This window comes from Triticum urartu, chromosome 3A, assembly GCF_056163025.1.
Source record: "Triticum urartu cultivar PI428250 chromosome 3A, HENAU_Tu73, whole genome shotgun sequence".
Lineage (NCBI taxonomy): Eukaryota > Viridiplantae > Streptophyta > Magnoliopsida > Poales > Poaceae > Triticum > Triticum urartu.
This window is the reverse complement of record NC_141875.1, coordinates 299,789,970-299,817,404: the sequence shown is the minus strand read 5'-3', so window position 1 is coordinate 299,817,404 and position 27,435 is coordinate 299,789,970.

Below are 27,435 nucleotides of genomic sequence, written 5' to 3'. Positions count from 1 at the left end.
CCACTCCTCCTCTTTTCAAATTTTTCAATTTTCAGCCTCTGCAAGCGTGGACCAGATTTGCCAAATTTGGTGAAATTCATATCTCCTCTTCTCCAAAAATTCTACCAAAATTCAGGCAGCCTCCTGGTGCAATGAGAGGCCACCCCACCAAGTTTCAGCTCAAGGAGAAACCCCTACATACCAAGATCATTCTGTCGAACACCTGGCCGGCACTGTTTCCCTGCATTTTCAGAAAAAAATTCAGAGTTCCAGTGTCGTTTCTTCGTCAGAGTTTGAGTCACAAGGAAACTGTGCATTTGGCTTGTACTCGCAGCCTCTTCTTCTTGTCCGGAGCACCACACGCGCGCTTGGCGCCTCCCTGGAGTCGGTGGCGCCCTGGCCCGCCTGCGCCGGCGTGTCCCGCGGCGGCAGAACCACCGTAGCGGACGACAGGGGGCAACACTGCGGCATAACACCGTTCAGCACCGCCCAAACCCTCTGAGAGCTCCACGTGGCCACCTCCTTGCCAGCGCATGCATGCAGCACCGTCGCCGTGGCCTGGCACGCGCAGAGCGCATTCTCTGCCGCTGGCGTGCCGTGCGGCCGTTCCGTCGAGGGCAGGCCGTAATCCTCCCTCCCGTGCTGAGTTGGACACTGGGATGGCACCAGTGCTTCACCTAGATGATGCTCAAGCCCCTAAGCCGACCGTCCACCCACAGCGCCGCCGTAATCGCCCGCCGGACTTATCCGTTGACGGCAACCGCCTCGGGCCGTCTATATATAGCCTCCCCGAGCTTGCTCTTGCCCCCGGACAACTCCACCACCTCGCCAGACCTCGCCTAGCCACTGGAAGGGCCTTGAGGGGCCTTTCTTCCTCGGCTCCGGCCACCTCCGTCCGCCTCGGGCTCCGGCAACGTTCTCTTCGGTGAGAACTCCTCCGCCGCCCTACTCTCGCCCGTAACCTCGTACCACCTCTAGAGGTCTACCCCCCTCCTCAATTTGATCTCCACAGCTCTCTCCGACGAGGCCCTCAACCACCCAAACCGCCGTCCGCCGGAGCAAGGCTCGCCGTCGACGTGGTACTCGCCGGCGACCACCACCACCACCAACCAACGCGGAATGACGCCCTGAGCACGGAGATACCTTCCAATCTCTCTGCCTCGCCGTGGATCGCAGCCGACGACCACCGCGGCTCTCGGGCACCGTCGAGCTCTGCCGCCACTTTTGAAAATTCAAACCTGACGGGCGGGACCCGCCTGTCAGCCTCTCTGTCCTTTCTAAACGAACCGTTTTTTGAAACCGTCTTCTGCCAAAATGCGCTTTCCTTCTGGGCTGGCGTATTCTCTATCGAAGCGTTTTCTGTTTTTATAAGCTAGCCCCTGGAAACTTTCTGTTTCATTACAGATGACTCCCTGGACAAAAACCTTTATAACTTCTAAACAGAAGAGTATTTTTTGAGTGATTCTTTTTCTGTCCTCTTTGAAATTTTGTCTAGTTTTTTTATCAGATTTATTTGAAAAATATTTGGAATAATTTTTGTGCACCTCTCGGTATTTACGTTAGCGCGTGTGTTTTCTTCATACCGTAGATACCGAAAGAGGTGGCGGAATCGCGAACTTCAATGAGCTAGGCTCCGACTACTCTGAACCAGGCAAGCATGTTTGAACTTTTGATATGATGATTCTTTTGGCATGTTTGCATTAAGTAGTTTCATGGCATGTTGACGAGCATACCGACGAATGTCATGTTACATGCAACGTTGAAGCAAGTGAGTATCGAGAATCCATAAGCGGATGGATGTGAGTATGTATGGCCATGTGTTGGCATGAGGATGGGTAAGATGGCAGTGTTGTAGCATGCCAGTCTTATGCCAGACTATATGACTTCAGTGTCAAACCGTATCGATCCAGTTCCATCCGTTTTCCTTCCCTGTACTACCACATGTTTTCCGCAAGGAATATGGCTTAGTAAGTTGCAAACCGCTTTCCTGGTACACATCAAAAGGAGAGGCCGTGATGATGGTTCCATGGCCCTGGATTAAGGCCAGTCATCCGGTCAGGGGGCATGGGTGTTTCCGGTTGGGACCGAGAGCGGGGCACCCCTTAGAGCGCGCGTATATAAATTTGATCCCATGCTATTCGAGATTGTGATCTCCCCATCTCAAAAGTTTTTCTTGGACGATGTCTAGGGTGAGTCCTGGCATCGAGAGGTAGGATGGGTGTGTACTGGTTAGCTGTGTTTTCTTCCGAAATACCGTAAACGGAACTAGTCCTTCGTGACTACAGAAATCCGTTGGCTGTGGGAAAATTTTTGTACAAACTCTGCAGAGTCATACATTCCTTTGAATCATCTATTCCATGTACAAATTCGTATTATCTTGTCCTAACAGTGTCAGTTTGATGACAGAGACTCCGGTGAATCACATGAGTGCTAAGTCCGGTTAGATGTTTAATTCTGTGGATGGACTAACCCATTTATTATCATGAGTTGAATATTTATTATGAGCATTATTTCCTTGTGAATAAAAGCCCTTTCTGCGATGTCGCTCAGACGTCCGACTGTGGCATTGTTTTTATTTACTTTCAATAAAAGCCCTTTCTGCGATGTCGCTCAGACGTCCGACTGCGGCATTTCTTTTAAAGCCCTTTATGTGGTGTCGCTAAGACGCCCGACTGCGGCATTTCTTTTAAAGCCCTTTATGTGGTGTCGCTAAGACGCCCGACTGCGGCATTTCTTTTAAAACCCTTTATGTGGTGTCGCTAAGACACCCGACTGCGGCATTTCTTTTTTAGCCCTTTATGTGGTGTCCCTAAGACGCCCGACTACGGCATTTGTTTTAAAGCCCTCTACGTGGTGTCGCTTAGACGCCCGACTGTGGCATGATCTTTATTTATTTGTTCACCCTTCGAGGCGTCGCTTCAGACACCTGATCGGTTTTCCATTTATTATTGTTGGGATTTTAGGTGGACTACCGCCGATTCCCTTTTTACTTACCTTGCCTGCTAATATTTTGAATATGCATTGGTAAATTAATCATGACGCATTCATGCGTGCATTTGTTATATCTTACGTCCGAACTGTCTTGCGAGTACTTTCAAAGTACTCACTGGCTTGTTGATTTGGCCAGATGCTGACGAAGGTGATCTCATGGATGAAGAGTTCGATAGCGAGTCCGACGCCTAGAGGAATCCCAGTCAGTCTCGTGCGACCCTGGATTTGGTCACTGCATTATATCCGCTTCCGCAACCCGAATAAAATACATCGAGCCTCACCTCGACGCTCGATGAGATGCTAGTTTGAGAGCCATGTTATCTCACTCCCCACTGTGTTATTCCACCATCACTTTATCCTCGAGTCAGTAGTATGCCACCACACCATTGTGTTATAACCGCCATTATGTATAATTATTGGCGCGCTTGTAATAATTTGTTGAGCACCCTTAGCTCAACCCTGTAATATATTTTATGCTACTGGCTTATTGTATCAAGTATTTGTCTACCAGTGAGGAGGTTTTCTCTCAAACTGGACTCAGAAGATTGGTTTCTCAATAAATATTTTTATTGAAAAACCGGTCGTGACATGAAATGTACAGGGGTCGGACATCCGGGGGTGGGGGCTGGATATCCGGGGGCTGATGTCCAGAACCATGCGGGTTTTATGCTCCAGGAGCCGGATGTCCGGCTTGGGGCCCGGATGTCCGGCCCGATGGTCCGGATGTCCGGCCTTTGGCCCGGATGTCCGGCCCAACGAATCCAGATCTCGTTTGGGGCGGAAATTTTCGAATTTGGGGCGGAAATTGATGATTCCAAGGGAAAAATTGGAGAGATTTCGTGGATGGAAAGTGGGGAAAAGTGGGGATATGCTAGATCCACTTGAAACCAAGCAAATCCATGTATCAAAATCAACAAAACATCATCAAAACCAACAAATCACAAAAAAAATTGGGGCTATTTTTGGTGGGGATTTTCGAATTTAGGACGAAATCAACAAAATTAGGCTAGAAAACAACGAGGGGAGGCTCCGAAATCATGATCAACGTGGCTCATGATACCAAGATGATATCATGAGACAAGCTGGCTCTTATCCAAGATGATGTAGGGTAGAACCCTAGTGGCCCGATCTTTCACGAAAGGAGCGAATCCCGCGATGAACACGAATGACCCGAGGAGGGAAACGAGGGGAAAATTACGAGGGGAACACAAGAGAGCACTCAAACCAACAAGAATGATCACACATGCGCTAGATCCATGAACACAAAGGGAGATACAAGATCCAAAGTCAACAACGGACGATACAAGAGGTGACAGTCTTCTCTGTGAGGAGGTCTTGAGGGGGCCGCCCAAGAGGGGGTCTTGATGATCTTCTCCACAAGGAGGTCCTGAATCCAAAGTGGGTCTTCTCCGAAGAGGGGCCGCGGTCTCTCTCAAGGAGTAGATCCGATATGGATGAGCGAAGCTCTATCTAACAAATGAGCTAACACAACGCTAACCCTATAACGTAGGTGGAGGGGAAGTATATATAGTCTAAGGGGAGAAGGGGTACATGGGCCTCGGCCCAGAAGCACTGCACGCAGGCAGGGAGGGCCGGATGTCCGGGCGTCGGGCCGGATGTCCGGGGCTTCACGGGGAGCCGGATGTCTGGGCTGACGGATCTGGTCACGGTGCTCTCTGGAATGGCTTGTCTGGATTTCCGGGGCGAGGCCGGATGTCCGGGTGTTGGCGAGGCGCCGGATGTCTGGGGCTGACGCCGGATGTCCGGGGCCTGTAGCACTTCGGCTGCAGGGCTGCTGCTGTTGTTGACATCTTGAGGGGCCGGATGTCTGGGTCCTGGGAGATGTCTCCGTCTTCTTCCGTTGTCGCTTCCATGCTTCCCTCGCGGATGGTTTAGTTGTTCCTTGGCGCTTGCACTCCTCCTCGTCGTCCATAGTGTTCCGACAATACCTATGCATGCACATGAGAGGGGTGTCAAGTAGTATACCATCCTCGAAGGGGTAAAGTGAGCACGTGTAAAGGAGATGATTCACCTTTGGATATCTCAAGTAGATGTCGCACGTGTCACTCGCCAAACGGACTCTTGACATGGTGATGTCTATCGGATGCTCCGCATCAGCTTGTGAACACCTTTTCCTTGCGTGTTCAACTGCTATATGCATATATATATATATGGTTGCTCGCCGTTGAGGCGACAGTGGAGCGCTCTGCTCGCGTTCGTCCGCGCACGCTCTGCCAGCGGTTGGGCGTGCGCACGATCACGTCGGGGGCCCCGTATCCATGCGGTTGTGCTGCGCGTGTTGACACGTGATGCAGTTACGTGCGGCAGAATGGAGTTACGCACTACAAATTAGAACTGTCATCAGGGCCTGCCGATATTCCTGGACGTCCGGCTTCCCCTTTAATTCCCGCGACCGTTATAACCTTAGTCTCTTCAACCTTTCGATCGCGCCCCACAACACAACAAGCACACCCACGACGACACATAGAGAGGGGATGTCTAGCGGCGCTCCAATGGAGTTCGGCGAGCATAGAGTGGAGACCCACGCGAGGGAGACGGATCTCTCGGTGGTGTACACCATCGACCCGGCCGTGGTGGACGACTACATCAACAGCGTTGAGCAGTTGCTTGGTAGAGACAAGTACAAGGTGGTCGGCATCGACCTCCAGTACACCGCTGGTCATCCCGACATAGATCAGAAGGTTGCCGTCGCCCAGTTGTGCGTGCGCCATCATGTCCTCATCTACCACTACTGCATGGACACTGCGACTGTTTCAATAGGTTTGTCAACAGCACCGACTACAAGTTCGCCACGGTGGAAACCAAAGACGATGTAAAAGCGCTCAGTTTTACAGGCTTGGCCTGCAAGAACCTTGTCGAAATCCGTGACCACTACAGGGTCTGGGGCAACACGAAGAAGGACTCCTTGGTCGAACTCTACTCGGCCATCATCAACCCCTACTATGAAAAGATGAAGCAGGATGCCCAGAGAACAAGTCCCCTATCCTAGCACAGGGCCTGGATGCGGCAACTAGATGAACCTCACCTCAGGTTCGCGGCCAAGAGTGTGTACACATGCTGCGAGATGCACAGACAGAACGTTGACATGAGGAAGTGCCTCATTACCCAAATCAATGAGCCCGGATCGAGCCACAAGCAGAGCAAGCATTACAAGAAGTAAATGATGATCAGATGATCGTTTATGCTAGTTAATCATGCATGTAATATATAGTTTACTTTATTGGTGTGTGGAAATGTCATGTGTGTAGTAGCCACCTATGTAATTATGCATGTAATAGTTTGCTTTGGTGTGTACAAATGCCATGGTTGTAGTAGCCACCTATGTAAGTGGATGTTTTATTTGATTATGCAACCATGTGCTCATAAGTGTGTAGATAATGTTGTTGTTATGTATGCAATCCTGTCGCACAAGACACACGTCTTATAAGCAGCAACCGTCTGTGTTATTACCAGTCTTCACACACATTTCTGATTACAGACCTGTTTGCCTTATATCACACACATCTTGTTATATTGAACCGTTTTTTCTCTTGTCTCAACACAAACAGTTCATCCAAGTGAACCGCATGGCGTATATCGCACACACCTTTGATCTGGCTGACCATTTCTTTTGTGTTGCCTAATCACAAACAATTCATCCGAGTGAAACGTATGCTGTATATCACACACACCTTCATCTGGCTACCCATTTCTTTTGTTCCTCCTCATCGCAAACAGTTAATTGAACTGAACTGTATGCCCTGCATCGTACATGCAACTAAAATCTGAACCGTGTTTGATGCATCCTCCATCGCAAATGTTTTGCACCTTTTTTGACGGTTTTTACACCACTGTTTGCGATTATGGCATCACATAGTTTCGTCGAAGGGTCTTTGATCGTAGTGTCGCGTTAGCAGCGTCCTACAGTAGTGAGGTTACTGGCACATTTCAGGGAGTTAATCCTGGCAGGAGCCGTCCTAAGGGAAAGATCATGTTGCCGGTAACATTTGGGGGAGAACTGAACTACCGGACTCAGAGGATTGTGTTTGGTGTAGTTAATCTCCCCGTGCCGTACAATGTGATTCTTGGATGCCCGGCTTTGGCCAAGTTCATGGCAGTATCCCACTATGCCTACAACACATTGAAGATGCCTGGGCCGCTGGGAGTCATTACCAACCCATCAGACGAGAAGGATGAAATCATTTGTGTTGAGAAGATGTATCGGGACGTGGTCGCGGTAGAGGCAGCGGCAACTCCCGCCAAGGAAAGTAAAGGAAAGAAGAGAGACTGTAGGGACTTCGGCAAAGAGTCTGGGAAGCATGCCCCCACCGAGTGCACGACGCCCGTTGACGACGTGCCGGAGTGTTCTAACAGCAAGAGATCCAAGGTTGCTACACCCAAGTGAAGAAGGTCCCGGCAGGGCTGGCTGGCGTTGATGGTACTTTTACTATCAGCGCCACCCTCGATGACAAATAGGAAAGCACGCTCATTTCCTTCTTGCGGGCGAATATCGATGTGTTTGCTTGGCAACCATCTGATATCCCCGGTGTTCCCAGGGAGGTAATCGAGCACCACCTTGCTGTCTGCCCACATGCTCGACCTGTCAAGCAGAAATCCAGAAGGAGGCCTTGGAGAGGCAGGAGTTCATTGCAGAAGAAATCAAGAAACTTGAGGCAACTGGTTTGGTGAGAGGAGTACTGCACCCCAGGTGGTTGGCAAATCTAATGGTAGTCCAGAAGGCTAACGGGATGTGGAGGCTGTGCATAGATTTCAAAAATCTCAACAAAGCTTGCCTGAAAGACCCATTTCCCTTACCGCGCATCGACCAGATTGTGGATTCCACTTCAGGTTGTGATTTTCTCTCCTTTCTAGACGCATACTTTGGGTACACCAAATCTTTATGTCCAAGGAAGATGAAGAGAAGACATCGTTTATCACCCCTTGTGGTACGTACTGCTTTGTTCACATGCCGTTCGGGCTCATGAGTGCCAGGTCTAATTTTGCAAGGGCAATCCAGATTGGTTTTGAGCCACAACTGCACAGAAACATATAATCCTATATGGATGATATTGTGGTCAAGACCAAGGATAAGGCCACCCTTATTCAGGATTTGGAAGAGACATTTGATAATCTGCGCAAGATCAATTTGAAGCTCAACCCGGAGAAGTGTGTATTTGGTGCTCCCTCTGGCAAGTTGCTTGGTTTCTTCATATCCCATCATAGGATTAAAGCCAACCCCGACAAGATCAAGGACATCGAGCAGATCCAGGTGCCAAGGACAATTAAGGATGTGAGGCGTGTGATAGGATGTGTTGCCGCGCTAAGCAGATTCATTTCCAAGTCTGCCGAGCGCACGCTGCCGTTCTTCAAGATTTTGAAGAAGACCGACCCTATGAAGTGGACTCCAGAAGCAGATGCAGCTTTGCAAGAGTTGAAAGATTATTTGTCCTCTTTGCCTACCTTGGTTTCTCCCAAACACCAGCCATTGTTTCTATACTTGGCGGTAACCAACCAAGTGGTCAGTGCGGCCCTGGTAGCGCAGCGGGAAATAGATGAGGCAGAAAGTGAGAAGAGACTTGTAGGATCAGAGAAAGGTCAAGACAGCAATGAGCACGACAGCGATAGCAACCCCAAGGATGTGGCAAGGAAGAAAGTGGTGTAGTGTCCATTGTACTTCGTTAGCTCCTTATTACAGGTGGATAGATTGAGGTACTCTAGCGTGTAGAAGTTGATCATTGGTCTCATCATGGCCTCAGGGAAACGTCACCACTACTTCCAATCCCATGAGATCACGGTTGATACTCGCTTCCCGTTGCAAAGGATACCCCGAAACCCCGAGGCTACTGGAAGAATAGTGGAGTGGGCTTTGGAGTTATCCATCTTTGGTTCGAAGTTTGAGTGCACATCAACTATCCAGAGCAGGGCATTGGCAGAGTTTATTGCAGAATTGACGCCAATCCTTGATGAGGAGGTGACAAAGACGATTACCCCTGGCAAGGAATCGCCCCAAGAATGGATTATGTATTTTGATGGTGCTTTTTCCCTACAAGGTGCAGGAGCTGGCGTGCTCCTTGTCGCTCCCTTCGGGGAGCACTTGAAGTACCTCGTGCAAATGCATTTTGCCCTAGAAGAAGCAACCAACAATACAACTGAGTATGAAGGGCTGCTTGCCGGGCTCAGGATTGCAGCCGAATTGGGAATTAAGAAGCTGATCATTTGAGGAGATTCACAGCTTGTTGTGAGACAAGTCAACAAGGATTATCAAAGTCCATTGATGGAGGCATACGTCAAGGATGTGAGGAGATTGGAAGAGCGCTTTGACGGATTGCAAACAGAGCACGTACCCCATGCAGAAAACAACATGGCTTATCATCTGTCAAAGTGTGCTGCGCAGAAGCTTCCTGTGGAACTAGGGACTTTTGTTCTCCATCTCACTCAGCCCTCCATATCCCCGACGACAATGGCTCGGAAAAGGAGAAAGTTGGTCACTGGAAAGCCTCTCCAGGTAGAGCCGTCCGCTCCCGGCAGATTCCCTGCCAGAAACAACTCCTCACAGCCTGCCGGGCTACCCCCTCAAGCCGGGTCCATGAACCCCGCGAACGAGGTTGGTGCTCCCACAGAAGAGGAGGTGCCGCTAGTCCTTGTTGCCGAGCCCGAGGCTCCCACTTGGGCAAGGCACATTGTCCGCTTCCTCCAAACCGCAGAGCTTCCCGGTGACCAAGATGAAGTTGAAAAGGTAGCCCGGGGGCCAGTATGTATCAGTTTGTCGATGACACTCCGTACAGAAGGAGGCCCAATGGTGTGAAATTGAAGTGTGTCTACCGGGAAGAAGGAAAGGAACTGATGACTGAGATTCATAGAGGAATGTGTGGCTCCCACATTAGTTCAAGGACATTAGTTGGGTAAGCATTCCGGCAAGGATTCTATTGGCCCACATCCCTCCAAAATGCAGTCGAGCTAGTCACGACATGTGAAGCCTATCATTTCCATTCCAAGAAAACACACCTGCCTGCCCAAGCTCTTCAAAGAATCCCTCTATCTTGGCCATTTTCGATCTGGGGGCTCGATATCCTCGACCCCTTCCCCCGAGCAATCAGGGGATTTGAATTCTTGTTCATTGCCATCGATCAGTTTACAAATAGGCCGGAAGTGACTGCTATGAGAACGGTGATTGCTCAGTCAGCTATCAAGTTCATGAAAGAGTTGGTGTGTCATTTTGGAGTTGCGGCAAGTTTCATCAGCGACAATGGCACCCAGTTCACGAGCCACGCCTTCATGCAATATGTTCATGCCCTCGGATGCAAGATCTCATTCGCCTCCGTGGCACACCCCTAGAGCAATGGACAAGTTGAGAGGGCGAACGATGAAGTGCTACATGGACTCAAGACAAGAATTTTGATACGCTGTAGAAGCACGATAGGCGGTGGATCGAGGAGCTGCCGGTAGTTCTATGGTCCCTCAGAATGACACCAAACCGAGCTACCAGGCAGACTCCCTTCTCCCTAGTCTACGGGGCAGAAGCAGTTATCCCCATGAAATTCATTTACGGGTCACCTCGAGTGCTTGCCTATGATGAAGTAGCGCAAGATCAGCACTAGCGTGACGATGTTGTGCTACTCGAGGAGAACGGTCTTCGGGCTGCTACACGTGCTGCATGCCGCAGGGTTCATTCCCGGTGTTTTGAGGAAGGTGACCTTGTCCTTAGGCGCGTTCAGTCTGCCAAGGGTACACACAAGTTGTCACTGAAGTGGGAAGGCCCTTACTGGGTAGTACGAGTCACCAAACCTGGTGCAGTCCGTCTAGAGATGGGAGATGGCACTTAGTTGCAAAACTCATGGAATATTGAGCATCTCCGCAAGTTCTACCCGTAAGGCGCGGCTTTCGGGCCCTACCGTAGCCACCCTTTTGTACAGGCCTTGCCTCAGTTGCATGTAACCCCTTGTACAAAGCCAGGGCGATGACCCTGTGTAATAGAAAATAAAGAAGCGATGTGGGGGGCCCCAGGCTGAGATTGCATGCATGCATAAGTATTCCAAGATCACTACATAAGCATTTCATGAGCATTTTCATAGGCATATAAATAGGATCGCATCCTGCATTCATTCTCATCTGCATGAAGTTGCAGGTTCCTGCCATGGACTTGGCTTTGACAAAGATTTGAGAAGATTGCCCGGCACAGCGGTCCCCGGCAAGCCAAGCAGATAAGTTTTACCTCATATCCATTAGTGTTCTGTAAAGCTATAACTTTGCATAAGAAAGCCTCGCCCCTCTCTTTTGAAACTTAGGTGCTCCCATCCATGACTCGAACGTTGCTTCTGTCCGGATGGTCGCAGTGACCTTTGGTAAAAAGTAGTTGGTGGGGGGCTGGTCATTCTGTCTATTCTCCGACAGACGCAATACTCCGGCAGACAAAGAGGGTACCGACAGGATAGTCTGCCGGGAAAAACTCGTTTATTTATATTAAAGAGGCATTACACCTCTGCATGCACATACACATGCACGGGTTCCCAGCAAGGCTCATCTTTTTCATTAATATGCTACTACAAGTACAAGCATTACAGAACACAGACATGGACTAGAGAGATTACATTATTTGAATTAAAATTTGGCAATTGCCGACATATTTAAGTTTGAAAAATTATTAGTGCCCCGTTACGCCTTTGCCCTTGTCCATCTCCCTCAGGGTATTACAGGGAGGGACTAAAGAAGCAAGAGGCGGACTCAGTTTGGATTCGGCGCCTCCCCAGGACCAAGACAACGCCCTCCCGTAGATGGGAGGGAGAAAACAGAGGACATCAAGGACGGTGGCACTGGATGGGGGCCTAGACAGAGGTAGCGGAGTCACCGGCAAATGCGAGCCGTCAGAACGGCCACCCTGGTTCTTGGCGCGTCGTGGGTTGCTGCTACCTCACGTACCGCTGCCATTCGACGATCCTGTCGCGGGAGCCGTGCTGGGCACCATGCTCTCCGAAGGACTCCCCACAAAGAGCATGGTCGTCCCTGGCGGCCCTGATATCAGAAGCCACCATGCGCCCAAAAGACATGAGTGGGAGCGAAGAGCCCTCTTGTACCGAGGAAGGACAACACCTAGGAGGAACCAGATTCGCCCCTAGTAGCGGAGAATCTCTCCCATGGTTCCTCCCCAGTGCCGCAAAAGGGAGAAAAATAGGGAGCCATCAACTACCACGCGCCAAGCCTGCTTTGTGCCATAACATGGCTTCATTCGCGTCCCCTCCCACTGAAGTCAAGGACACAGGCGACCCAGCGGCAAGCACGCCGGGGTTTCCACCCCCGGTGTTGTCGCCGCGCCACCTGAGTCCCCTTTTCAGATCCAAGGAAGGCTTCAAAGTGGATCTCAGGGGCTGGCCACAAGCCCTCTCCCACAAGATGATCAACAGAAGTAGAAGATGAATGAATTTGTTCTTCCCTTTTATAGGCAGAACAAGGAGGGCAGTTGCCCCATCAACGGGCGACCACTGCCCTCCTCCGCCAATTCAAGATGATCGGGCCCTCTCTATGATGCTCTCCCGTGCCACGCACCTCTATTACCTACCCTACACAATGCATGCATGATACGTGGCCAAGGATAAGGGCATGGTGGGAAGAGTGAATTGGCAGTTTCTACCCTGTGCGTTAAAGTCATTCACGTGCCATTACTGGAGCGGTCCCACCACTATTGGCTTTACGCGACGCGCCGGAAAACCGGAAACTGGCCCGAAATCAAAGCTAATGAAGAAGCAAAGAAGACTTCAAGAGACCAACCTCTTCAGCAACCCTCGCCTATGCACCTAATAAGCCCTACCCCGAAGTCGCTTGGCAGCACATTCGGGGTAGGTCCGGGGGCTTCTGTCGGTGTAACAAACCCTGGGTCTGTTGCCCAGACTGCGCATAGGCACGGGAACAAGATTGAAGCACCGGCCCAGGTCAGAGTACAAGGACATGAGAGATTCAAAGGACCAATATGCAGATCAGAGGGACCAAGATCAAGTGAAGGAAGCAAGATATCATCAAGAGAGAAGCCTCCCTTGCCGGGCAGGCGATCCCGGCAAGGGGCGACGCCACCCCCGGAAGCAGACAACTAAGGCACCCCGGCAAGGCCTGCTGGGGCACACGAAGGCAGAACCACCCACATCGTCGATCGATGCAGTGTGAAGCCACAGAGTGATTAAGTGGTAGCCATTCGCCACATGGCAGCCATTTCCTACAGAAGAAACCCATAGATGACACCCGTCCTGCGATGTGTAAAGAGAACGGAGGAGAGTTCTTCACACGCACCCCAGAGTTCGAACCTCTCAAGGGTCTGTGGAACCCTAAATCTGACATTTGCCGCACCAGGTAGGGGTGCGTTGAAGCCTCTCTTCCATTGGTCGACCTGCCGCACAGGGCGCCAGCGCGCGAAGGATAAAGTTGCCAGGAGGTCCAGCGACCGCAAGAAGATACTCTAGCGCTCCCTACGCCACCACGTCAAGACCGCGCGCCGCCTGCGGTGGCGGCGCGTGAGCACCAAGACCAAGCTCCACCTCCAGGACGGGCTCCCGTGACCACCGCGGGTTGCCGAGCCTTCACTGCCGAGCTATGCAGCGTCGTCACGCTGGGCAAGTTCAAGCCCGACCTGCCTCCGCGCTACGACGACACCCTTGACCCTGCGGAGTTCCTACAGCTCTATGAGCTGAGCATAGAGGCGGCCAACGGCGATGAGAAGGTCATGGCGAACTGGTTTCCCCTGGCTCTCAAGGATGGCGCGTGCTCACGGCTCCTAAACCTGCCCCTACAGGATCGATCTCGTCCTAGGGTGAGATGTGCGAGCGCTTCGTCGCCAACTTCCAGGGCGCTCGCGACTGCCCGCGTGCCGTGGGTGACCTGTGACGCATTAAGCAGCAGCCAGGGGAAACCCTGCAGAAGTACATCCGGTGGTTCAACAATGTTTGCCTCAAGATCCCCAAGGTTTCAGACAAGGCCATCATCTCGGCGTTGTCCAATGGCGTCAGTGATGTCAAGATGAAGAGGAGCTCTCCATCCATGAGGACCTGTGCACGGCTCAAGAGATGTTCAACATGGCAACCAAGTGCGCAAGAGCTGAGGAAGGGTGCCTCTCCCTCCTCGAGCTCCCAACAGCCGACCCAGAAGACAAGAGGACCAAGGCCAAGGACGTGAAGCACAAGGGGGGGGGTCGTGATCGTGGGTGAACCAGAGATTAAGCGCGGCCGCAACTACCCAGAGTCATCCAAGGGCAGCCGTCCGTTCTGTGTCTTCTACAATGTACACATCCATAACACCAATGACTGTCAGGAGCTCAGGGCCATACGCAAGGAGTGCCTTGGTCGACGCCTCGAGTGCAATGATCGAGGCTACGACCATGGAGGAGGTCGAAGTGGAGGACGCTAGGACGACCGCGGCCCCCACCCAGAGTGGCGAGGTCAGCCTCATGAGCACCACTGGCAGAGCCAGCCTCGCGAGGGCGCCTGGAGAGACCAGCCTCGTGAGGACGTCGTCACGGCAACACTGGCCTCCCTCCGCTGCCACGACCACCAAGAAGGAATGACGACCACCACCAGGATGAGGGGGCTGGGGGCTTCCAGGAGCCACGAGCCATCGCCTGCACCTTGGGCGGCGCTCAGGCCCCAGCCTCTCAGCGCATCTTCAAGCAGTTCACTCGCGAGGTGAACGCGGCCCTCCCCAGGCTCGAGGCCACACGTCCGCTCAGGTGGTCCAAATGCACCATCACCTTCATCTCGTTCGACCAACTCAAGTGCGCGGCAACTGCCGGCACCCTCTCGATGTTTTGTTTGCCCGTCATTAGCAATGTCCTTATCACCAAGACCCTCATCGATGGCTGTGCGGGGCTCAATGTTCTTTCCATCGAAATGCTCGACCGCCTCCAAGTACCATATGATCAGCTACAGCCCACCAAGCCTTTCTCTGGAGTGACCGATGGCTCCACCACCCCAATAGGGCAGATCCGCCTCCCTGTCACCTTTGGCCAACGCGACAACTACCGCACCGAGCTCACCGACTTTGATGTCGCCCACATCCGCCTTCCATACAATGCCATCCTTGGATATCCAGCCTTGGCCAAGTTCATGGTGGTGACCCATCATGGCTATAATGTCCTCAAGTTGCCAAGGAACTGCGACATCATCACGATCACTTGCGAGGAGAAGGATGCGGTGTGCTCTCTCGAGCGTGCCTACCAGGCTGCAGCGGTCGAAGACCCATACAATGAAGGCGCTATCTACCCTCCTGAGGTTGTCCCCAAGAAGAAGAAGCAGCTGATCTGCCAAGAGCCTCAGGAGAGCGGTGTCTCCAGCGGCACCACCTCAGGACCTGCACCCATGGATGGGTCGCCTCCCTCTCTCGCATAGGAAGGCACGCCCAGCGCCCCTCGGGCTAGGCTCAGAGGCTCTCTTCTGGAGGGCCTCTAACTTAGACAATGTCACGAGGGAGGCGCTCGGGCACCACATGGAGGCATGCTTCATCGCATGCTCCCCTCACGAGAGCACAAGGTATGGGGTTCCAGGTGCTCAGGAGTTCACCAGCAAGGCGACCGAGGAGCTTCAAGAGGCGAGAGCCATCCACGGCAACTGCCTCCCACCACCTGGCGGGGCTCCTTTCCTTGGCGAGGACAACGAGCTACGCATCTGCGTCAACATTCCAGGGCTCAAGAGAGCCGCATCCCAGGAGCTCTTCTGGCCATCTCACGTTGGTCAGTGTGAGGGCCCCCTCACAGCTTTGTTCGCATGCCTTTCGTCCTGCCGAATGCGGACGTTACCTTCCAGCATCACCTGCGGAGCGTTCTGGCGGTTCAGGAGGCCAGGCACCAGGCGGTCCTGGCGAAGATGTCGACGGTTCTTCACGAGCGTCCCGAGGTCCTGGACCCAGGCGGCTCGTGAGGAGCAACCTCTTCAGCAAGCATGTTCAGCTAATTCAACATCTCTTCAACAACGATGCCAGGTGACATTTTCCGGTTTATTCAGTTGGGGGCACCCCTCGGGCTGCACTATCCCAAGGTCGCATGGGCCTGTCCCTGCGGCATGCATCCTTTTGTATCCTTGATTTGCTTCATTGGGGGCGCCCCTCGGGCTGCATCATCCCCAGGTCACGTGGGTCTGTCCCTATGGCATGTGCCATCTTGCATCTATCAGGACTAGCCTTACCTCCTCACATGAGTTGCTTTATGATTATTATATGCCTATCCAGTACTTCGATACCATGAACGTCGTACGCCCTTGCAAACCCATCCACAACCGCGCCATGGTTAAGGACTGGCATGTGGTCTATGCTCGGGTCCGTCCCTGCAGCATTGCTAAACCTAAGAGTCTGAGCCCTGGCTCGCGGACCAGCTCCTGTGTACGTCACCTCCCATCGCCCTTGGTGCCTTTTTCTCGCATGAGCTAATCGCGGGCGGACGAGCCAGGGCGCATGGCCCGGTGCCTTGTCGCCACGGGAGCCACACGCCGGTTGTCTTTCTTTAGGATTTTCGCATCAGAAGACTGCCATGGCGTCTGTGCTCGAGTCCATCCCTGCAGCGTCGATAAACCCAATGACCGAGCTCTTTCTGGAGGGCCGGTCCCATTCACGTCACCTCCTGGGGTCGTTGGTGTTTGGCCTTCTCATGTGATAACCTCAAGAGATTCATTCAGTGCAGGTTGTCTAATCATCTCGCAGGGCCATCACAAGTGTCAAGAATCAAATTCAGGCGCAACCCGCCTTGAGGTAGGGCCTCGTGAGTCCCGCGCTGGCTCATGAGTGCCTAGACACACCTCCTCTAGCCCTACCGTGCAAGCCACGTGTCAGGGCAGGGCTGTACATGCCCCGGGGGCTCCACTCAGAGGGAGCCCCTACCCACGCACCAGTGGAAGCACCATGCTCCATGCTGGCAGTCGACATGGTCGAGGAGCATCTATGCCCATGCAAGTGCAGAAGTGCCATGCTCCGCGCTGGTGATAAACAATTGGGGGCGGCCCCATGGCCGCATCAACCTCAGGGAGCCGCCAGGCTCAGTGTCCAGCCTCATCGCAACACTTCCCTCGGGAGAGTCGCGCGAGGGGGATGGGCACGGGGGCTATGCTCAGGTCATGCCTAGCGTACGCCACCCTGCCAGGTCCCTTGGACCTGGTCGTCGCACGCCCCTCCTGAGCGGGACCTCAGTGAGGAAAGGTACGGAGGTATGTTCGTACGTCAAGGGGGACTCCTGGGTATCGCGACTCAGAAGCCTAATTGGCCACGTAGCCCCTCACTCCTTGGTCTCGTCCTAGCAATCCAGACGACCCACGACGGCTGAGGTATGCGCGGGGCCGGGCCCAGCCGATGCAAAATGCTAAGGCCTACTCTCGCATCTCCTTCCCGAGGGCTGTTTGTACGTCAAAGGGGACTCCTGAGCATTGCGACTCAGGAGCCTAACTGGTCACGTAGCCCTTCACCCCTTGGTCTCGTCTTGGTGATTCGGACGACCCAATGGCGGCTGAGGTACGCATGGGGCCAGGCCCTCCCGACACAGAACATTAAAGCAAATGGGAAGGAAATCACAAAATCCTAGCAAATTAATACAAGAAACGTTGTCTCTTAAAAGGTGCAGAACACATAAGTTTTAACGCCTCCACGAGGCACGATACATGTTACAGGAGATAAGATGAAGGGGAACGCCACCAACAAGCTTCTTCTTCAGCCTTGAGCGTCACCGTTGCCCGTGAGGGTGCCCCATCATCGACAACGTCACCGTCGCCTTTGCCTTCAGCCATGGCCACAGGTTCGGCGGCATCATCGGCCGCGGGCGCGGGGTCGATGGCGACGAACTTCCGCAGCAGGACCTTGTCACATCCCTAGCTTCTGGTACTACTTAGTGCTAGCATCTGGTGTTGCATCATGTTTAAATTCCCCAGAAACTGGAAATGGGGATGTCAGAACCCCCAGCACCCCCCCTTAAACCAACTAGGGTTACTAAAATCATTTTCAATGAACCCAAAATGCCCTTCTAAAATGTTCATCATCTTTGTTGTGGTATAGAACCTCTGACAAAAATGGTGCACACATTTCTATGTCATCCAAAGGTCATTGGATTAAATCATATGTTATTTGAATTTGGGCATTTAAATTTTAGTAAATATTTTAAATGCCCAAGTAATCCTAAACTGAAATGTTCCATGTTGGATATATTCTATACAGTGGGAATGTGCAGTTTGGTGATATTTGAAAGGGTCTAGGTATTTTTAGAAAAGCCACAAAGATTACAGAAAAATAGAAAACTGAAACAGAAAAAGAGAGAGAAGGAACCTCACCTGGGCTAACCTGGCGGCCCAAGTGGCCGGCCCAGCCCACCACCGCAGCCCTCAATCGCCTTCCTCCTCGCACCAGTAGGCATGGGCACGTGCCCGGCGCGCGCAGCCACACGCCGGCCACCTCCTCCCTGCCTGGCTACCTCCTCCTTCGCCTGGAAGTCTCTCGCAGCGCCACGCACCCCCTGGAACCCTCTCACTCTCTCCCGACCTCTTCCCCCTCCTCTGCTCTCTCTCCCTCTCGCGCCCGAGCGCAGCCGCAGCCGCGCCGCCGTAACGCCGCAGCCTCCGTGCTCCCCTCGCCTCCCCGACGTGTCCACGAGCATCGCCACGCCTCCCTCATCCTCTCCATCCAGCCACGCCCCGCCGGAGGCCCTGGATCGACGCTATCTTCATCATCTTCATCACCGGCCACCGGAGATCCCTCTCGCCGCCTCGCCCGCTCCGGTGCTTCCCAGAGCACACTGAGGCCACCTCTGCACTCTCCGTGAGCTCCTGATTCTCCCCTTGTGCTCGCCCCCTCAATTCCCGTCCGCTAGCTCCGTCTTCCACCACGGCCGAAGCTCGCCACCGCCACCGCACGTCTCCGTCGTGGCCACAGCCACCGCAGCTCGTGCTCGAGCACACCATCGTGCTCAGCACGATCCCATGAGCCCGTAAACACCCGCAGCGCCTCCTCCCGTGCTCTGTAGCGCCACCCCGAGGATGCCCGAACTGCTGCCGCCGCTGAACCTCGTCGCCAGCCGCTTTTCCGGCCACCCCAGCACCTACCGCTGCCACCACTCGATGCGCGCCACTGCGTGCATTCGAACGCAATAGACCACGGCCAAAATGATGCCCTGTGGCCCATTTCCGAGCCCCTCCGCCACGTCTATCGTCACCGGCGTCGAGCCGCCGGCGAGTTGACCTCGTTTGACCTGGGGTTTGACTCCCCTGGGTCAACGAAAGGTAGGCCCAGGCCCCTGCTTAATTAGTGTACGTTTAATTAGTGTTAAATTAACCTAGTTAATTAGATGAGCCACTAGCATGTGGGCCCAGGCACCTGCTTAACCTAGGTTGGTGCTAACCTAACACTAACTAACTCTGTTTATTTAGTTGTTTCACTGACATGTGGGTCCCAGCCGTCAGGTTTGACCTGGGCTGGCGCCTGTTGACCTACTGAGGTCAGCATGACGCAATGCTGACGCTGTAGCTATTTCTGGAATTTAAATAATTTATTTATTTTCAGAAATTTGCCTAAACTTATAAAATTCATAGAAAATCAACCGTAGCTCAGAATGAAATAATTTATTATGAAAAATTATCAAAAAAATCCAGTCTATCCATTTGAACTATTTTCATGTATGTTTGAACAACTTATACCTGCTGATCAGGTCAAATCAATTAAATGGCATTTGAATTTCACATATGGAGTTTGAATTTGATCCTTTGGTTCAAACCAACTTCATTTAATCTGGTTGCTAGATGCATTAGCCCAAACACCAGCATTTTGCCATGTCTTGATCATGCATCATATTGTGCATTGCATTGATTGTATTTCCTTCTATGTTGCCGGTATTTGTCCCCTCTCAATAGACGACGTTCCGACGATGAGTTCAATGACACCGATGACAAACTATACTGTCTTCAGAAGTGCCAGGCAAGCAAAACCCCTTTGTTCATTCCGATACAATCCCACTCTCTCGCTCCTGCTCTCTTTTACTACATTAGGACAACAACGTTTCAACTGTTACATGCTGCGGTAGCTGAACCCCTTTCCCCTACATGACCTGTCATTGCCAAAGTAAATAGATGAAACCCACTAGCATGAGTAGGAGTTGTTTGAGCCCTGATGTGCCTACTCATTCATGCTTGTTTGTCATGCCTGCTACTACTTAGAGTTGAGTTGGGTCCAATTCATCGGGGATGAATTGGAATGTGGTGAACATGTCCTATCGTTGAGAGCTAAGTGTGTGAACACGATTTGGTAAAGGTAGCGGTGAGAGGCCATGTAGGAGTACATGGTGGGTTGTCTCATTGCAGCCATTCTTAGCAACTGAGTTTTGTGTTTGTGATCCATGAACAGTTACTACCCCTCTTGACTTATTAATCAACTCAATCTCTGTCCAGGAGTTGCAACTAGTTTCTGGTGTTTGTAGGTAGTGTTAGTAGTCTACCAAGTGGCACCCGATACAGGTGGGCTTGGGACAGACTAGGCACAGTGGCCCGGTGTACCAAGTGGCACCCAGATGGTGGGCTTGGGAACCCTGTACACATCGTTTGGGGCCGTGAGCGACACCCCGGCCGGATCTCCTTGCGGATGGAACCCGAATAGGCGATAAACCTGGACGAGAGACTTGTGTGGTTAGTCAGGTCGTGGCCGACTCCCTCGCCAGGCTTCCGCTTGAAGGTTGCGGAGGTACACGACGTGTACATGGTGGTAAGTGGCGCGAGCGTGTGTGAAGAAGTACACCCCTGCAGGGTTATCATTATCTATTTGAATAGCCGGATTCCTCGGATATGGAAACTTGGACCCCTTGCATAGTTCATAGACAAATGAAAGTGGATACCCTAAAATGCCCAAGATAAGCGTGAGTGCTATGGATGGCATTCTCGTAGGGAGACGGGAGCGGATCCATTTTGGTGTAGTGATATGGTGAATATGTGGACTCGTGTGCGCCACCTCAAAAGAGTTACTTGCAGTCATAGTTTAGGATAGCCACTGAGTCAAAGTTGGCTTGCTGCAGTCAAACTCCACCACCCCCTTTGTTGACACTGATGCATATGTAGCTATTTCTGATGTAAGTCTTACTGGGTACATTTGTACTCATTTTTGCCTATTTTATGTTTTGCAGAGAGACGTCAGTCTCGCTAGTAGTTCCGTGTGGACTTTGACGTTTAGCTTGATACCTCAGCTATGATCTTGTGCCCTCGGCAGGATCTGGTAAATAGTCAGGCTTCTCAGCCTTCTTCATTTGTAGTTGTCTATACTCAGACAAGTTAAGCTTCCGCATGTGCTTGTTGTTTGTATGCTCTGTATGTTGGGGTCATGAGACCCATGTTTGTAATTTTTGGCTCTTCGGAGCCTAATGAATAAATACTTGAATCGTAGAGTTATGTTGTGATGCCATGTTGTATTTACACATGTCGAGCATATTGTGTGTATGATTGAAATGCTTGGTATGTGTGGGATCCGACAACATAGTTGTTTATCCTTGGTAGCCTCTCTTATGGGGAAATGTAGTCTTGTGCTTCCATGAGCCATACTAGTCCGCTACAGCCCGGTTCACCGGAGTCCTGCTAGCCCCGCACTACTGCTCCGAAACACTTGACTGGCCGGCATGTATTTCACTTCGTTCCTGTGTTTGTCCCTTCGGGGAAATGTCACGCGGTGACATCCGGAGTCCTGCCTAGCCTGCTATAGCCCGGGTTCCCGGAGTCCTGTTAGCCTAGTGCTACAGCCCGGATTCGCACGCTGCTGACCGACATGCTCAATGTTGATTCATGTATGCCTGTCCCCGTAAGTTAGTGCCACTTTGGGTTCACGACTAGTCATGTCAGCCCGGGTTCTCTGTCATATGGATGCTAGCGACACTATCATATACGTGAGCCAAAAGGCGCAAACGGTCCCGGGCCATGGTAAGGTGACACCCGTGGGGATACCGTGCGTGAGGCAGCAAAGTGATATGAGGTGTTACAGGCTAGATCGGTGTGACTTAGAATCGGGCTCCTGACAGCTTTGGTATCAGAGCCTGACTGCCTGTAGGATTACCAAGCCAAACTAGTCGAAGTTGTGTCTAGAAATGCTTTAGTTATATAAGGGAATTGATTATGGAAGGGAACGTAAGGCTCCTTTTACTCCTTATACCTTATGCCCTTCTGATCTGAGTCATCCTCTTCTTTTTCTACGGGGATTAAGAACTAGGCCTTCTCATATATCTATTAGGATGACGAGTTGCTATGGTAGAGACTTATAGGATTGTTGGTTCCAGGCCTCAATTCAGTTTCTACTACTTTAGTATGTTGTCAGCTGAACCAGAGCCGTGTTATGATGTTGTTAAGTGACTATGCAAATCCTTGTGAATGTCTCAAATCTTTTTCTGAGCATTTACAGCCGTTATGTTGTCCGAGTCATCCCAGGTTTCTAATTAGTCTGATGCATTTGCAAATCCCTTCTTCCCATCCCATTATTCCTTTGGGCCAGATTAAGCACACTAATCGATGTGTTGAGGTACTCCATTGCCTCGACGTATATGTTGGACCTATTATTATGACCCTAGGCATCTTAGAGAACCACCTGGTACTCCGTCCATGTTTGGTGTTCTAGTGTGATGATTCTGGCCATCATTCTCGAAAGCATCCCGTGATGCTACTTAATAGTAGGTATTCTATTCCTAGGTTCTTGAACCCGAGGTTCACTCTACTTACTTCATGTAGATAGTGTTTGCTCGTTCCTTTAGGATATTAGTAACCTTTGTGATAGTCCTCGAGGTCTGTGCTATTTCTTTCTTCCAATACCATGAACTGCTTATGGCAGAAGTTCTTTTGAACCAAAAGATCACAATGAGAGTGCTCTTGATGAGTTCTCCATTCTACATCGTGAATCTGCTAGTTCTACCTTTCTACATGGGTTATCCGGAAGAAATGTTGAGCTTTGCTCGACATACTAATCTATGCATCCACAACTCAGAAAGTTATATGCCTTTGCGTTGTCTCTCTTTAGTTGTATTCTGACCCCCATCTATCAATTGATAGTCAGGAGTAGTCGTGCACTCGTGTTCATTGATGCCCATTATTCTTGTGGTCCGTCAAGCCATTCTGTTCTGGAATGACTAGGAGAAACAAACTCCAGTACCTTATCCATTTCTAGGATTGGGTGAAAGTAGTTGTATTCCGCAGATCAAATGCCAAACCAGCTTTTGTTCTGTTCTACCGTGGAGTATTACCCTATTCATGTTAAGAATATCATAGGAGTTGCACCATCTCTTATGAATTTTTGACGCCGTGATACTTCTTGCCATCATTGTTCATTCCTCGGCTTCTGTGTTATTGTAACTGGAATGCTGGCAAGTGAGTCATGATGTGTGAAATCAATAATCCTAGCAACTCTGTTGCTTGGTAGTTAATGGACAATATTTTCATTCTTAGCGTGTTGGTTATTAAATCATCATCCTAAGATTGATCGTGCTATCTAGTCCTTATTTCCGGTGCACTCCTCGATCAATGAGTTAACATTATGTCAATCCCTCACTCTTTTGATCATATCATCTTGCCCTGAAAAGCAAGGTTGTTCTCGAGCTTAGTAACATATCGGTGGTTCGTGATTTTCCGAAGATCTTCTTGGAAGTATTACCTGGTGGTCACCTGACCGCTATGTTGAGTTCGTGATCAAGTTGGTTTTCTTATAAATCACCCCTTCTCCAAGAATCTGTGTTGGATATCCCTGAGCTAGTTGGTTGAGCTAGACAACAACTTGGAAAGTAGAAGCTTTGCTTAAATTAGTTCCTCTCTAAGGGATATCTTCTGTGTGTGTGTTGAAGAAAGATGATATTTCCATTGATTGGTCCTCATGATCAGTTGTTGGATCTATTGCCTTGTGAAAACTTTGACTTGAGTATGGGCTATCGTCAAGTCAAATCAGAACCAACAATGTTCCTAATGTTGTCTTACTCGTGGTTGATCCCTCGAGCATACACCATTACATCTTTTGGTCTGACCAATGCTATCACTGTGTTCACGTGATTGTGGAAGTCCAGTGATATGGAAATTCCGACGAGTCGCTATTGAGCCCATCAGCAGCATTTTATCTCCTCCATGATTCATGTTGAACATCAACCTAGTGTTGGGAACTTCGTAAGCAATGCCTTCGTGTTCCATTCATGAAGCTCATGCTTGGATGAAAGAAGTGACTTCCTCTAATTCACGTGCATTTGGTGCAAGTTGCCTTCGTGACTTTGAGAAAGTTTGTTTTGCTTCCTATGGAATCATCCCAAGTCAGTCATGTATGCGCGAAGTATTCTATGGTTTGATAGGTTTGGCCACCTCCATTCCATACGTAATTCCTAGCACACCAAGCCACTGATTGATTTGTTCAAGACAAAGGAGTCTGTTCTAAGGTCATTACTTTAGACTTCCGCACGAAGACTTCGATATCATTAATGATGGTTCCCTACCAGAACTCGGTAGTATTTTATTGCAAGACTACCATGTGATCATGCTTGTCTGGGACAACGTGTTCACAAGTTTGTAGCAGAACCAGCTCATGTTTTGGAGCTTGCTATCGTAGTTCATCTCCCGAGAATCTCGCAACATCATCTCATCAATTTGTGTTGCAACTCTTCTTTTCAGACATGCCGAGTCTGAAGTATCCTGTTACCAACCAGATCTAAATCTCAGGGAGATATGATGGTTGGAAAATCCCCAACATTTGCATTTTGTTTCCAGCTTGCACCCCATTGTGCCAATTCTACCATGGGTTGCCCTGTCGGTAATTACTACTCAGGATTATCTTCAAAGTGGGCTTACCATGGGCCCATCCATCTCCAATGATAAGCAAAAATCACTCATTGTGTTGTCTTCAACAAGGTAGTCCACATCATCCATTCTAGTCTGAGTATGCCATCCTTTTCCGACTCTTCAAATGATCGATTGTGATTGCCTTAGGCTGGTATGAAGAGTTTCAATGATCTATGGATCAAAAGTAATTCTTTTTTTCCACTTAAGGGAATAATTCTACAAGTCACCTACCCTAAGGTGCCCCATTATAGAATCATGGTGATTATTTCATAGCTATCTTGATATCTTGCCCCACCCTCTTCAGCATGGGATTTTTGCCTACCAGTAGAACCTTGTCATCTACCTCTTTCCATCACTCCTGATGTGTGCTTCGCGTCTCAGCTCGTGAGATGTATCTATGTCTCATTCCGTGAGTTAATCCTGAGTTGCTCGATCTTCGAGAAGATCGATCCTTCTAGAGTTTCTTTTCCCTCTCATTGTCATGTTGGTGGGAGTTCCTGGAGCAAGACTTCGAGACCATGATGGTGATCGAATCAACGTTCTTATGGAGTGCACCCTGGATCATGAAGATTGTGTTAGTTTGCATTCCCCCTTCATCTTACCTCATGTCTGGAATCTCGGGACGAGATTATTGTTTAGTGGGGATGAGTTGTCACATCCCTAGCTTCTAGTACTGCTTAGTGCAAGCATCTGGTGTTGCATCATGTTTAAATTCCTCGGAAACTTGAAATGGGGATGTCAGAACCCCCAGCACCCCCACCTCAAACCAACTGGGGTTACTAAAATCATTTTGAATGAACCCAAAATGCCCTTCTAAAATGTTCATCATCTTTGTCGTGGTCTAGAACCTCTGACAAAAATGGTGCACAAATTTCTAGGTCATCCAAAGGTCACTGGATTAAATCATATGTTATTTGAATTTGGGCATTTAAATGTTAGTAAATATTTTAAATGCCCAGGTAATCCTAAACTAAAATGTTCCATGTTGGATATATTCTATACAGTGGGAATGTGCAGTTTGGTGATTTTTGAAATGGTCTAGGTATTTTTAGAAAAGCCACAAAGATTACAGAAAAATAGAAAACTAAAACAGAAAGAGAGAGAGAAGGAACCTCACCTGGGCTTACCTGGCGGCCCAAGTGGCTGGCCCAGCCCACCACCACAACCCTCTGTCGCCTTCCTCCTCGCGCCAGTTGGCAGGGGCACGTGCCCGGCGCGCACAACCACACGCCGACCACCTCCTCCCTGCCTGGCTGCCTCCTCCTTCCCCGGGACGTCTCTTGCAGCGCCACGCACCCCCTGGAACCCTCTCACTCTCTCCCAACCTCTACCCCCTCCTCTGCTCTCTCTCCCTCTCGCGCCCGAGCGCAGCCGCAGCCGCGCCGCCGTAACGCCGCAGCCTCCGTGCTCCCCTCGCCTCCCCCACGTGTCCACGAGCATCGCCATGCCTCCCTCATCCTCTCCTTCCAGCCACGCCCCGCCGGAGGCCCCGCATCGATGCCATCTTCATCATCTTTGTCGCCGGCCACCGGAGATCCCTCTCACCGCCCCGCCCGCTCCGGTGCTTCCCCGAGCACGCTGAGGCCACCTCTGCACTCTCCGTGAGCTCCTGATTCTCCCCCTGTGCTCGCCCCCTCCGTTCCCGTCCGCTAGCTCCGTCTTCCACCACGGCCGAAGCTCGTCGCCGCCACCGCACGTCGCCGTCGTGGCCACAGCCACCGCAGCTCGTGCCCGAGCACACCATCATGCAAAGCACGATCCCATGAGACCGTAGACACCCGCAGCGCCTCCTCCCGTGCTTTGTAGCTCCACCCTGAGGATGCCCGAGCTGCTGCCGCCGCTGAACCTCATCGCCGGCCACTTTTCCGACCACCCCAGCACCTACCGCTGCCACCACTCGACGCGCAGCACTTCGTGCGTTCGAACGCAACAGACCGCGGCCAAAATGATGCCCTGTGGCCCATTTTCGAGCCCCTCCGCCGCGTCTATCGTCGCCGGCGTCAAGCCACCGATGGGTTGACCTCGTTTGACCTGGGGTTTGACTCCCCTGGGTCAACGAAAGGTGGGCCCAGGCCCCTAATTAATTAGTGTCGGTTTAATTAGTGTTAAATTAACCTAGTTAATTAGATGAGCCATTGGCATGTGGGCCCAGGCCCCTACTTAACCTAGGTTAGTGCTAACCTAACACTAACTAACTCTGTTAGTTAGTTGTTTCACTGACATGTGGGTCCTAGCCGTCAGGTTTGACCTGGGCTGGCGCCTGTTGACTTGCTGAGGTCAGCATGACACAATGCTGACGCTGTAGCTATTTCTGGAATTTAAATGATTTATTTATTTTCACAAATTTGCTTAAACTTATAAAATTCATAGAAAATTAACTGTAGCTCAGAATGAAATAATTTATATATGAAAAATTATCAGAAAAATCCAATCTATCCATATGTACTATTTTCATGCATGTTCGAACAACTTATACCTGCTGATCAGGTCAAATCAATTAAATGGTATTTGAATTTCACATATGGAGTTTGAATTTGAACCTTTGGTTCAAACCAACTTCATTTAATCTGGTTGCTAGATGCATTAGCCCAAACACCAGCATTTTGCCTTGTCCTGATCATGCATCATATTGTGCATTGCATTGATTGTATTTCCTTCTGTGTTGCCGATACTTGTCCCCTCTCAATAGACGATGTTC